Here is an 11,560-nt window from a genome sequence, read left to right as displayed (position 1 = left end):
TTAAAGTTTTTTAGTTATTGTGTACATTATTGTCCTGCTTCTAAGTTTGTGTAATAAAATCACTATTCACTATTATCTTGCTATTCTTCAACTTCCATGGAGATCTTTTCCTAAAAAGGAAACAAAACTGTCCCCAAGACCTGATTGTCTCTGGGAACTAAGGTTCAGGCAATGAGCAATTAAAACACCTTCCTCATGGCTTCTTTCCTTCCTTCCTTCCTTCCTTCCTTCCTTCCTTCCTTCCTTCCTTCCTTCCTTCCTTCCTTCCTTCCTTCCTTCCTTCCTTCCTTCCTTCCTTCCTTCCTTCCTTCCTTCCTTCCTTCCTTCCTTCCTTCCTTCCTCCTTTCCTTCCTTCCTTCCTCTCATTTTTCTTCCTTCCTTCCTTCCTTTCTTTCTTCCTTCCTTCCTTCCTTCCTTCCTTCCTTCCTTTCTTTCTTTCTTTCTTTTCTTTCTTTCTTTCTTTCTTTCTTTCTTTCTTTCTTTCTTTCTTTCTTTCTTTCTTTCTTTCTTTCTTTCTTTCTTTCTTTCTCTTCTTTCTTTCTTTCTTTCTTTCTTTCTTTCTTTTCTTTCTTTCTTTCTTTCTTTCTTTCTTTCTTTCTTTCTTTCTTTCTTTCTTTCTTTCTTTCTTTCTCTTCTTTCTTTCTTTCTTTCTTTCTTTCTTTTTTCTTTCTTTCTTTCTTTCTTTCTTTCTTTCTTTCTTTCTTTCTTTCTTTCTTTCTTTCTTTCTTTCTTTCTTTCTTTCTTTCTTTCTTTCTTTCTTTCTTTCTTTCTTTCTTTCTTTCTTTCAGAGAACCAATGAAAGATAACTCTATAGCAGTTCATATAACTCTTCCAAACATTCTTTGAATTTTTCCTATTGTTCACTTATTTCTTTGTTGACTGAATCCATTCATTCCACAGTACAAGGAATTTGCAATAAGGGAAATTTCTCTTGCCAGTGCAGATTAGCACCTGCTTTGCAATTATAGTCTTAAAGTATAGCATAAAACACTGAAAAACTAAGTGATTTGCCTAGTGTCAAACACTATCTAATATTTTAGAAGCAGGACTTGAATCCATGGTTTTCTGATCATACTGTGTCATTTTTGTCTTTCATTGTTTCTTTTGATGAAATACTGTTTTCTTGCATTCCTTTTCAATAAATTTGCTCATAGTGCTTAGGACTAAGGACTTTATTTCCAAGTTTTACTTATCATAGAGATTTCATATGATACCTGGTTAGGGGTAGAGGAGCAGACTTTTAAGTTGTTTCTTCAATTATAATAAAAATATATATATTGAGCTGTTTTCCTGATGATAAATCATATATACAATACATATTATATGAGAGGAATAGTCTAGAATATGATTATTGTATGTCTAGAATAGAGGTAAGGTTTTTTGTATAATCTTTCCTCTATGTAAATGTAATTCTTGTTACCAAGGAAATAAGCACTCTAGGAATAAAGTTTGGCTAAATGGAGAGATAAGCTTTAGACTGTTAGGATACATGAACTATAAAGGGATTGTGTCATAATGAAACTTCATTGCTCTGCCCTTAATGCGGAGGAGAACAGTTTTTGGGAGGCAGGATATACATGGAGATATAATAGAGATACTTTAAAAAAGGGCAAAGGGCAAGAGTATACAAGTTATCACTATATTGGCAAAGAAAGTGCCCGCACTGCTGTCATTGGAACAATGTAGAGAGAGTGGCTAACCCATTTAGAAGCTATCTAGAACTAACATGAGAGATTGTAGTTGTCTGTATGCTTGTCTTTTCTTTTCTTTGGAATCCTACACACTTGCATTAACAATTCTTTACCTTCCAAAATAAAAATTCTTCCTAGAAACAAATATATATGGTGAAGCAAAATGAATTCAAATATGTTTAGCAATTGAAAATGTGTATTATTCTGTGTCTTACATTCATCTTCTGTGGTCATCAATCTTCTAGAATTGTGATTAATCATGGCATTGATCAAAAGTCTTAAATCTTTCAAAACTGTTTTCCTTTACTGTATTGTATGCAAATTATGTAAATTGTTCTTTTGGTCCTATTCATATCACATCTCTTCAGGTAACTTTGCAAAGATTCTCTGAATCTATTCCTTTCAACACTTCTTACAGAATAATACTATAACATAATATTCAATTAGTATTTGACTTGTGTCTATTAATAGGCACCCTGCTTTTGTTTCTACTTTTTTGTTACAACAAAAAGCTTTGTTATATTCTCTTCAGCATTTAACAATGCTGAACATTGGAAATTGGGCACTACATCTTCCCTAAGTTTCAAAAATTCTATAATCTACTGATTATCCTCCTAGTGATTTTCTCCAAGAAGGATGTGATTATCTTCAGTTCATGGTCTATATTGTTTTTGAAAGTACTTAATAAATATTTTCATTCATTCATTAATTCAGTCATTATTTCTCTATTTTTACTTTGTCTTCTGACTTTGGGTCCTTCCTCTTTCTTAAAACATTATCAAAGAATCTATTCTCTAATTTTTTTTCTCATCTCTCTTTCCATATTCTCTCTCTTTTAACTATCAATTCTCTTTAAAAGCATTTATTCTTATGGTTTAAAACAATACTTATTTTTTCCTATATCATTGTCATTTCCTACTTACCCCTCTTTATATCACTTTCCCCCATAATAATGAACAATTAAGCAAAAGAATCAACATTGGTAATATTTTCTGCAAATCTTAAAGCATTATATAAATGCTAGATATATATGTATACATATTACATACACATATGTAAATGTATATTATAAACATGTATACATATATTGTATTTTACATATTATATATTCATGTTACCATTTAGATAGAGAAAGAGAGAGGGGGGGAGACAGACAGACAGACACACATGCACATAGAATACACAAGAATGAGAGAAGCAAGAGAGACTGAGAGAGGTATATTTAAATCACTGTTCTGACTGAATCTCTGTAATGTTAACATTACTATTTATTTATAGATAATCCCCAAATTAAAACTCCATGAACAATTCCCCTTTTTGGAATTCGTAATCTTGGCTTCTTTCTTTAGTATTATAATGTAAAACTCTGAATCAAATACCTCAGATTAGAAAATTATAGAAGTTATAGTGTCAGCTGCAAACAGTAAGGTAAACATGTTGAAAAATATTGTCTTTTAGCTTAATATCTAAATTTAAAACATGATTATCCTTATTTTTTTCTACTGGATCCTTTTTTTTCTTTTTTTAAATAATAGTTTTAATTTTCAAAATAAATACAAAAATAATTTTCTACATTTGCCCTTGCAAAACCTTGTATTTTTCTCCCTCCATTCCTCTCACCTACTTCTCTGGACAGTAAGTAATCTATGTTAAACATGTGCAATTCTCCTATACATATTTCTACAATTATCATTATGCAAAAGAAAAATCAGATCAAAAAAAGGAAAAAAATGAGAAAAAAAAAGGCAAGCAAACAACAACAAAAAGATGAAAATACTATGTTGTGATCCAATTCAGTCCCCACAGTCCTCTTGATGGATGCAGATGGCTCTTTCCACATGATTATCTTTAATAAGAAGAAATGAAAAAATATTAATTATATTTATGTAGTAGGAATCATTTTTTATCTAGCTTTCAAACATTTGATTAAAAAGTATTTATTCAGTATCTACTATGTACTGGGTACTTAAAAATAGTACAAGGTTTAAATGCCATATCTTAACAAAATGCTTCCTCTTCCAATATTATTTTAAGTTATCTGCTCTTCAAATACTAATGAATTATTCTTTACACTATTTAATATTTGGCTTTTGTTTTTAAAATATGCTATTTATAGATTTTTTTTTTCAAATTAGATGTTGGTACTTCAACAATCCTATAACAATCCATTTAGCAACTCAAAAGATAAATATATATATATATATAAAGAGCCTTTTGTAGATAACTATTTTAGTCATAATTAGCTAATATAATGGGAATCATATTTTAAAATAGAAGCAGACATGATGTGATGACTGAAATGAACTGTCCAGTGAGCTAGTGGGACTTTTTTTTTTTTAATGAAAAAGAGAAATCTGGAGTAAACCAGGAGAAAGAAAGTCCATTAAAGGTTTCTAACAAGTAGTTGTTTGACCTTTAAAGTGAAAAGACAAATGAAGATGTGTTGAATGAAATAGAAGAGGAAAAGCATAATATTTATTGAGGTCAATGGCAACATATTGGTGGAGCCCAGAAGAATTTAGTTTAATAATTTCCTAAGTGATTCATCTACCATTGTACAATGGTCAGAATAGCTCAGACTAAAATGCCAAATCACAAAATGGAGTCAATTTCTTCCACTCTAAATTTGCTGTATATAAACTAAATTGGTTTCTCATTACTGCTTTATAATTCTTCTATTTTACCCATTATATCTCCTGAAGCAATTGTTTCAAATCTTTTTTTTTCTTCTTTTACCTTTCATCATCCAGCTTCAAATAATACATTAACTAGTCTCCTATTTTTTTAGAAAAATAGATAAATAAAAACAAAAACTGAGAGCCCATTTTATGTTTTTTTAGTTCCCTTCCTCTATTCCTTGTTTTTCCATAACATTACTTCTCCTCTCTTTCTTCCCTCTCATTATAAAATAATCTCTTATTGAGAATCTTCCTACATATGTTCTTGATACTGTGAGTCCCTGTACTTTCTCTGGACTGTCTTCCAAATGTTATTATTCATTCATTTCAGTCATATATAACTCTTTTTGACCCCAGTTGGGGTTTTCTTACCAAACAATAGTTTGAACTTCTTTAGTTTTCTTTTTTCAGATGAGGAAACTGAGGCAAACAAAGTTAAGTAATTTGCCTAGGGTTACATAGTGTGACAAGCCATATTTGAACTCAGGTCTTCTTCACTTCAAACCTTGTTTTCTATCCATTATGTCACATAGTCACCTGTATCTTCCAGCTTCATCTTCTATTTCCCATATAACTTCGATCTAACATATTTCTTCTTACAGTTTTGGACTTTATAAACATAGTACCTTATTTTTTAGTGCTCTAGTGTTCTTGTCTTATTGTTATCTCAGTAGACTGTCATATCCATGGCAATAAGTATAGTGTTCTATCTAAACTTTTAATCTTCTCCAAGGCTAGCCTTTCAACATTCACCTTTCAAAACAGTGTGTATGTATGCATGTATGTATGTAGAATATGCTGGATTGATGTTTGAGGAAGCAGTGAATGAAAAAAAAAACCCACAAAGGTTCAAAAAATAAAAGATATTTATAGCAGTATTTTTTAAATATATAATAGGTAGCAAAGAACTGGAAACAAAGTGGGTGTCCATCATTAGGAAGTGGCTGGAAAACTTTTTTTTCTTTTGCTTGTAAAAATGAAGTAGACTATTATCAGACTGATCAATTTTAAATGTTTAAAAATTTAGAGAATCTTTAGAACTGAAATGAATTGATACAGAATCCAAAGAACAGCTTTCACAGTGATTGAGGAAAAAATAAATGGAAGGACAGTTACATATAGCCAAACTCTGAAATTAAAAATTAAATTTGAATTTGAAAAACTATTAAGTAATCCATGGAAGAAGAAAAAGAATATACCTATATAATCTAGCAGAGATGCAGTACAGAACATGAAGGATATATTGACAGATTCAATCACTATGTCTTTTGCTTTCTGTTTAACTGGTTTTTATTATTCTAAGGAAATGTTAATTTGAAGCATAAATTTTATCTAGAAATGACTGGCAGAGTAAATAGAGCTTATTGTTCTTATAAAAATAAAAATAATATAAAAAGTAATAAATGATTACTATAACCCAAAATGATGCTTTGACTCTTTTAAGGGACTTAATAAATGCTGATTGATTGATTGACTGGTTGTTATTCATGCTTCATTTTTTTTTTTAAGACCAAAGACATCATGGGATGAGGTTTTGGCTTGCCTGAGAATTGAATTCAAGTGAGAGAATTATACAAAACCTTCAGTCTCACTCTTTCTTCCAGGCATCCATTTGGTGGCAAGACAAAAGAGAAGTTACAATGGTTCAGGATGCAGTAGATGACTTTGGCCTCCTGGATATCTGACCAACCTCTAAGGATTCCATAGTGGCTGCTTCACTTGCCTTCATGGCTGTGGAATAAGTGTTCTCATCTGCCCATTCTGCTGAGGGAAGTCTTCACTTGCTTGGGTAGACATACCCCTAACTCTCTAACTAAGAAGTCTCTTAATTACTCCTCAACCTTGTTTACCCCATCTGTTGGAGTTTTACTGGGAAGTGGTTGCTATTTATGCTACAGCTTCTTGCACAATTGGATGACAGGCAGACATTAAAGGTGGATGAGAAGTCCTGAAAATAATTCAGCAAGCACTCATACCAGAGTATCTAGTCTTCCCTGAATACCCTTTTACATCCTATTGATGGGTAAAGAATTTCTTTAAATACCTAGTTTATGCTCAAGTATCAATATATCTATCTGCTAGATTTTATTTGCTGTTAACCTCTCCAGAGGCATTTCAAAAGCACTTCTGCATTGGCAATCTTATTTTCCTCTTTCATCTAAATAGAAGCAGAAGCCTCAGCCACAATTCCCTTTGGTGTTTCCTGTTTTATTTTGAGCTGCTTCAAAAGACTAGTCTTTTTGGTCATGTGCTGAAAATAATTTTCAGCCAAGTAATTAGTCTTCTTTCCGGAAGAGACTGTAAGTATGGTGGAAATTTGAAAAAAAAAAAAAAAAAAGAAAGAAAGAAAGAAAGCTCCTTCAATCATCCCCAAAGGCAAAAGGGAAAAGGATGCTTTTTCAATTTGCAGTATAAAAACAACCTTGAAAAAATAAACATAGTGGCTTATACAAGTTTCCATCACCAAAACTTGCTCTTTAGCAAGAAAAGCACACCACAGCTATGTGCAAGAGGTGATGGAGACAGCATTGAGAAGGGAAGAGAGGAAATTATTGATGAAATGTATTTGTGTGATCAAATGAGATGTTTGAATCAGCTAGCTAAGAAATGCTTTTATCAGGAGCAAAAGAGAAAAAGACAGTTACATGACTTCACACATTCTCCAAAGGTCAGAATTTTTTGGTAAATAATAGACCATTGTATTGGGGGGCAGCTAAGTGGCACAGTGGATAGAGCACCAGCCCTGAATTCAGGAGGACCCGAGTTCAAATCTGGTCTCAGACACTTAACACTTCCTAGCAATGTGACCCTGGGCAAATCACTTAAACCCAGCCTCAGGGGAAAATAAATAAATAATATACCATTGTATTAATAGATATTGCTTATAATTTATAATTTCAAGTAATAAGGGGGAGTATCAGTTATACATTATCATGACTTATCTTCATTTTGGATCATTCCGTGGCTAACTGTGTCTTGGATCATTTTGCTCTGCAAAGTGAATAAACTTTAGGAAGTTGCCACTTAAGAGGATGTGCTTAGTTTGCTAACAGTACTCTGGGAAATAAACTGTTTGGACAGAAGCCTTTTTTTAAATGACGTCATAGGCAAACATTTCATAAACTGGCAAAAACAGAAATAGTTCTGAACTTGTGATGACTGATTTCCTTCTGGAAAAGAATTATGACTTTTTATTTCTGGGATCCACTGAATGAGTAGGGTTTAGTTCTAAGAGGCTATATATTGTGGCTACAGAGAATCCTTAAATACCTTGTAGGAACGATAGGAAAGGGCTTTGCTGAGAAGACATTTTAAATCCATTATACAATAGAAGCCATGCCTTTCGGACAAGAGTTCCCAATCTTTTTCTTGCCAATTTGACCAACCCAGGTTAAGAACCCTCTCACTCTCAGTGTTTAAAATGCCAGACCAGCATTATATTCATGTGTCCAAAACAAACCTTGGGAATGACTTACTCATGCAGAGAAGGCAGCCAAGAGGACCTCAGAAGCCTGTGACTTATACTTCTCAATGAAGTTTGTGACATGTCCATAGGAAAACCCACAATTTCTGCAATACTTTTTTAAAAATTAAATGACTCTTTCTCTTTTGCATATCTGCCCTTTAATTTCCTTTTCTTTCCATAAGAATGAATCAAAAGTCTGTGAGATCATAGATTAAAAACTAGACTAGAAGTACCTTGAAAGTAGAGATTTTGTACTTTTTTTTCTTTGTATCCCTAGTACTTAACACAATGCCTAGAACACAAGAAGTGCTTAATAAATGATTATTGGTTGACTGATGGACTGAAGGAAATATCTTCCAATAGGAGGAAAATATTTTTCAGTGAAGAGAAGTGATTTGAACAAGCTAATAGAAAATAACTGAGCTGGGACCAAACCCAGTTTCTCTGACTTCAAATCTTGTTCTCTCTTTATTATTGCATGTTGATTACTTTTTTAAAAATTCCAAAAAATAATAGATCATCACCATCAACTACTATGCCTTCTCCTCAAATGCCTTTCTAGACAACTTTATTTCATGAAAAACCTGTTATTTTGCTTACTTAATTCCATCTATGCTCCTCCCTAGACAACTTTGTGAGAATCCTAGCCAGCATTGTTTCTTAGGCTAAAGGGATTGAGAGCCAAAAGCTTTTTTTATGAACTTCAAAAAGGTGTGAGGGCCAATTGTTGAGACTCCCGTGAGAGAATTCTCCCAAGCCTTCTCAGAACATGGTGTTGTGATGTTAAGAAAGGAGAATGCTTTTCCACACCGGATGTTGGGACAGGCACAGAGGCCTCTGCTGAGGCTAGGGAAGTACAGGTTGGATGTAAACAGGATACGCTTTAACAGTGAAGGACACAGCTCTTTTCAGAGAGAAAGAAGATTTAGAAGGTATTCATTGTAGGGGGAACAAATGAAGAAAACAAACAAACAAAAAAAAAAAACAGCTTTCAAGATCTTACCAAAATGTATCTGATATATCTACCTAATCCCCACTCACCACCTCTGTCACAGAGCTTGGTAATCAATAATATATAAGGTTATTTATGATAGATTTTAAACCTTAATTTCAGAATTCTTGATTAATAACTGAGAGAAATCTTAAAGATCACCTAAACATAATCAGAGTTAGAAGAGTCCTTAAGACCAATAACCTCATTTAACAGATCAAGAAACAAAGAAACTAAAAGATGAACCAAGATTACAAAGGGAACAAATGTCAAAGTTAGGATTTGGACCCAAGTCTTCAGATTCCAAATATAGTACTCCGTACTACAACTGTGCCTCTGCTATAATGTGCCTCTAAATTATTTAGTCTAATGTCTTCATTTTCTAGATGAAGAGGCTGAGATTCAGAAAATTTAAGTGATTTAGCAATAGTCACATACATAATAAAATTCTCAGAATCATTTGCATTCAAATTCAAGTCTTCTTTTGCCAGATTTAGTATGCTTTACTTTCATATTGATAGTTTTTTTCTTGAAAGAGCTTAATTTTATGATCAACATGTAAATTTTTGTTTTCCATTTCCTTTCTGGACCTCAGCTTCTCTATCTTTAAAATGAGGGCATAAGACTAAAAGATGTCTAAGTTCCAATGATGTCTCCATTCTAATATCAGCTTCCCCATGTACAGAAATGATTTTTTGACGATAGCAATTGCATACCTCTCTGATTATCACTTTTATGAGAATTAAATTGGAGCACATTAGTGGAGGTGCAATTGTTTTGTGTATAGTATCTGAATGCTCCCAGAATACATCTGCTATCACTGCTGAGTTGATAGACTACATTAAGTGGTGACCTCTTAACACCTTTTTGAGCAGGGGCAAGTCAGATAACACATTACTAATTGGCTTTTGGCTGCTCAGTGGTAGCCTTGGCAACCAAAAGCAAGAAATGTTTTAGAAATGAAACATTTTTATGAGCAGTTTCTTCCTTTATGATTTTTAATTAGCAATCTATTGTGATCCCCATGCAATCTCCTTGAAAGGAAGCATCAGTGTGATGAATGCAGGGAAATGTTATTGTAGAACCTTGTTCTTTTCACAGCTGGAAAGAAGGAAAACAGTTTTAAATTTTCTCTATTTCCAAATTTTTACAACCCTGTTCTAGGCATTTGGAATCTTATATCTCAGCATCCCTCATGACTCATCTAAGAATCTCACTCAGAGCTTCATATTCTGAATTGTCTGTAGAATGAATCTTATCTGAATGATGGAGTTGAATTAGAAGGGGAAACCTACTGTTGTTGGCTATTCAGATTAATTAATCAGATCATTTAAAGCTTGCATCAGAGAAGTGAAAGATGATTGTTTTTTCACCCTTGCTCTGAGTTTTCCATTTCTCATCCATTCACATTTTCTGGAAGGGTTGGGAAGACTAGTGCTGGTTTATTTCTTACTTCTCTGGGCAAATTGATTGAAGTTATGATGCCATCTTACCTGTATTATTAATTTCTGATTTTTGCTCTCTTTATTTTCTTTTTCTAGTGAGATCAATTAGCTGTGCATGTGTTCATCCAGGAAACACAATTATAGACCATGGATTTAGAGTTAGGAGGAATCTTAGACTTATAATCCAACCCCCTTATTTTATAGATGGAGGTACTGAGTTCTAGGGAAGCTAATTGGCTTGCCCAAGATCACATAGTAAGTCATAGAGGCAAGATTCTAACTTATGCCATGTGAGCACAAGTTCAGTGTTCAGATTCAGCGGTCTTACTATAGTATCACACTGTCAATATATAAAGAAAAGAATGCTGGATTTAGACTTGGATCTATCATACTTTTGCCACATGCTTATTCAAGGTCACTAAACCCTTTAAGGTTTTAGTTTTTTCATCTTTACAAAAGAAAGGTGGGTTAAATGAACTTTGAGGTCCCTTCTATATCTAACCTAATCTGTGAAAGCCTGGTACAGAATGGACAGAATAGTTCATAGCATTCATGTAACTCATACTTCTTCTCAGAGAATGTTGTGAATAAAGCAAATGTTTTTCAGACTTTTTTTTACTGGTATGAGTTTCTGGAATTGGCTCTGAAGTGACTTAAGGAACCCAATATGATCCCTTGTCTTAGAAAAATGTCTTTCCCACAATATTGCTGAGATGCAAATTACCTATTTATGTCACATCTAGAAAGCCTTAGTCTATTCATTTTAATTTTCTCCTTAGGTGAGACAATGAAGTCAAAGACATTGTCTTCACATGTCATCTTTTAAATGTATGTTGTCTGGGAGGTGAGGAAAACCATCTGACTTAAGCATTTCCACCCAATTTTTACCTTGGAATTCAGGTGGTTGTCAAGTGAAGACAAGTCTACAAGCATTTTATAAGAACATATTATGTGCTGAGTACAGTGCTAAGCACTGAGGATAAAAAGACAAAACAAAAGATATTTGGTCTTAATGAGGTCACAAGCTTTGGAGGAAACAATATATAAATAATTAGGTATAAATTATATATATATATATTGGGATGTTATCTGGGATTTGAAAGAAGCCAAGAGATAGTGATGAGGAGGGAGAGAATTTCAGGTATGGGAGATAGCCAAAGATAATGAATGGAGGCAAAAGTTGGAGTGATTTGTGGAAGAACATCAATGAGGTCAGTTCCACTGGATTATAGACTATATGGAAGGAAGGAAAGAATAAAAGCAAAACAAAACAAAACAAAACAAAAAAA

This window comes from Sminthopsis crassicaudata, chromosome 4, assembly GCF_048593235.1.
Source record: "Sminthopsis crassicaudata isolate SCR6 chromosome 4, ASM4859323v1, whole genome shotgun sequence".
Taxonomy (NCBI): Eukaryota; Metazoa; Chordata; class Mammalia; order Dasyuromorphia; family Dasyuridae; genus Sminthopsis; species Sminthopsis crassicaudata.
This window is presented reverse-complemented; position numbering follows the sequence as displayed.